The following is a 3,869-nucleotide window of genomic DNA, read 5'->3' on the forward strand; positions in this document are numbered from 1 at the left end:
GCCAACTTATTTTTGTCACTGTTCCAATTAAAGTGTGGCAATTAAAATCAGAACTGACATTGATTTCCCTTATCTCTTCTTTGAAATTGGATTTCTTCCTTATAAGCATTGAAAAAAATGTATCTTATAGAACCATTTTAGTGCAATATAAAGGTGTTCCTAAACTTAGTGCCAAGCAGTACATTGCTAAGCTATTTCCTTCTGCTTGTTTTCACCCAAATTATTTTAAAATACCAAGGAATAAGCTAATCCATAAATCTAGGCTTGTTAATGACAAAGAAAATGCGACTAAAAGGCAGATTAATCCTTAAGTGGTAAAAAGAGAAAACAATGATTTTTTTACAAAACAGGCAAAGAAATGTATCTAAAATCATTGTCAAGATAAGTAAAATAAATTAAAGATTTGAAAACAGTCTATAAATAACAAAAGTAAATCACTAACCAATGTTTTATATAATTCCAGAGTGATAGCCTAAAATTTGTAATCAAAATACAAATTTTACATAGAAGAAATTATTTCAACACTATAATATGCAAATATGTCTATAATGTAAGCTTTAGGGGGAAGGGAAGGGAAGTGAATTATCAAAGATGTTTTGATCCTGTGACTGATCTTCAACTGGAAGCTTATCTCCCTGATGTACCATATTAGTGCAAACTTTAGATTACAATTTCCTGTTTACTCTATGCTTGTTAAAAAAAAATGTCCTTGATATTATAGAGTTATACCACATCTAAATTTATCTCTCATTACAGATTAGAACAGAAAATTAGAAACCAAAGACTTCAATTACCTTGATTTACGAATATTTTATTTACAAACATGAATAAAACAAAAAATTTTCTTCAATGTGCAAAGAAATATTTTGTCATAAAAAAGTGACTTTATGCGGGCCAGAGCAATAGCTCAACTGTATGGTGTGTGCATTGCATGCGGTTGACCCAGGACAGACCTGGGTTCTAACCCTGGCATCTCATATGTTCCCCCAAGCCAGGAGCAATTTCTGAGCACATAGCCAGGAGTAACCCCTGATCATCAAAACCAAACAAAAAAGTGACTTTATAATATTAATTTCAAGGAAACAATCTTCCTATTGAATGGCTGCAACTATTAGGACACTGAGGAGTCTTGGAGGGGGATTCTTTTAAAATGATTCATATAGTCAGAGGGAGAGGGTTCGCTATAGAATAATCTCATTCATTTGTGGGATATAAGAAAAAGAAGATAGTATGATAATAATATACAGAGACAACAGAAACACGGTCTAGGAGGAACAGTCCATGGGAGGATGGTTGCCACAAATAGCAGGGAGTATAGTTAGGGAAGAAAAAGGTCCACTAGGACAATAATAGTTGGAAATGATCACTCTGGACAGAAACTGAGTGCTGAAATAGAATATAGGGACATATGTGGTACCTGTAATGGTGCAAACCACAGTGTCAAAAAGAGAGAAGAGAGACAGAGAGAGACAGAATGAGAGAGAGGAGTAAAATCCTGCCACAGAGGAAGGCAGGGGGAAAATGGGAGAAAAACTAAGGACATTGGAGTGGGAAATGTGCATTAGTGAAGGGTGATATACATTGTATGATTTAATCTCAATCATGAACAACCTTGTAACCTCAGTGTTTAAATAAAAGGAAATTAATGCAAAACAGAAAAATATTATTAATACCTAGGTACAGTGTCAATTGACAGAGAAGACATAGTCAAACGGTCTGCAACCTAATCACTAGAATGGACAAGAGGCTGTTAGCTTTCATTTTCTGTTGAGAGATATACTGAATATTCCCCCCAGTCAAACTGGAGAACTTCCCTTAGAAGTTGTTTCACATTAAATAATTACCTCTGGAGAAATGGAAGTAGATGCAAAGAGTTACATCTTCTGAGGCCAGAGAGACAATACACTGGATAGGGAGTTTGCCTTCCACACTACCCCTTAGGGTTTGATCCTGAGCATCTCATATGATTTACCTGAGCCCTCCAGGAGTAATTCTTGAGTAGAGAGCCAGAAATAAAGCAATGAGCACTGTCAGATGTGGCCTCAAAACAAATAAAAATATTACGTCTGCATCTAGAACATACATATTAACCAGATGGACTAGAAACTGGATCTTATATAAGCAAATAGAACATCTTTGGTGATTCACTTCCCATCACTGAACTACAAAAAAAAAATATCAAAGGCACAATTAACCACAATTCACATATAATTGTCTTGAAAAAAACATTTCACTGATCACTGATTTCAAAGTCATTTCTAGGATGTATTTTCATAGAATTTCCCTCTTCTCCGTTAATGTGCCATTTCTAGTGTTTCCTGATTAGCCACCTGGGAAGTATATGGGATGCATTTGATATGCTTCTGGGGGACTAATAACCTTTACATCACTGAGTATAATTGAATAATTTAACACTGAATTTGGAGTTGGCAGATTGCCTATTTTTTGCATATATGGTCTTATGATAAGGAAGTGGGTTAACATTTCTAAGTACATAGAAAAAAACGGAATGTTCAATTTAGAAAAAAAATTGTTTACAAAGTACAAGAATAGTGAAAATCTTAACCGTACTGTTAAAAGGAAGGATAATGCAGATGGGGCTTTATAACTGGAAGGAAAGCGAAGTCCTCTATTTTTGACCTGGTTATTTCTCATAGAAATGTGCTGTAGAAACCTTTCTTTTTCTTCAACACTGATATTAGAAAGTTCAAAGGCAGGTCTAAACAATGCTGTTCATTTTAGTCCTGGTTTTATGAATTCATTCCTAAACTTCTTTTCTTTTTACCCATTATTTCAGAATAGTGATTAAAAACTACAGGAATTTGCAAAAGATAGTATCGAAGGTCTCACCAAGCCTGACCCAGGTTCTATGAACAATAATGCTTAATAGTTAAAGCATAAAACAAAAACTAGGAAATGAGCATGGATACAGTGCATATTCACATTTATATGCCATTTTAATCACAGGTAGTCTTCTTTAATTGCAAGGATTAATTAAATTTATTACGGAAGCAGAGCATTTCCACGTCACCACCATCTCTATTGCAACCAGTCACAGTATTACACACAGTATTATCTCTTCCACACCATTCCTAAACCCTGATTGCCACTTACCAATTTTATATTTCTGCAAGCTTGCCTTTTAGAGACTATTGTAAATAGAATCATATAGTATATAACTTTTTTAGTTGAATTTTAAAAATAATCTTAACACTTGAGGTTCACGTAAATTATCCTCTAATAAATAGTTCATTCCTTTTTTATTGATGAAAACTTTGTTACAAAGTGATATACAATTTGCTTAACCACTGAACGTTCATGGGTCCATTTTCAGCATTTCTGGTTTTGGGATACTCCAATCATGCATAGATTTTGTGCAGATATGTTTTTAAACTTTTCTGGGATAAATGACCAGAAATTCAATTGTTGGGTTGTGTTGCAATGCTTATACATTTGTATTTGTATTTGTGTATGTATATAAATGTATCGGATAGTCCTCTCAGAAATGTTTGAGGGTACAACTGAGCCAGCATTTCTACAGTTACTGTTTTTAAATTTTAGTTCTTCTAGTTGGTATGTTTTGATAACTAATTATTGCCTTAATTATAAGCCCCTATGGGTAATAGTATTGAGCAACTTCTTATCATTTGTTTAGTCTATTCAATAATTCTCATATTTCTTGCCTTGTTTCATTTACAGTGTTTTTATATATTATGAAATTAATTATTTTAATGTTCTAGCTTCTTATTTTTTACCTAAAATTATTTCTACTTATTTCAGCATCTGTAAGCTATTTATAATAAACCTGAACAACTCTCTCCTCATATTTCCAAAGACTTCATTTTCTCACTTCCTTTGTATGGATCATC

This window comes from Suncus etruscus, chromosome 6 (genome assembly GCF_024139225.1).
Source record: "Suncus etruscus isolate mSunEtr1 chromosome 6, mSunEtr1.pri.cur, whole genome shotgun sequence".
Classification (NCBI taxonomy): domain Eukaryota; kingdom Metazoa; phylum Chordata; class Mammalia; order Eulipotyphla; family Soricidae; genus Suncus; species Suncus etruscus.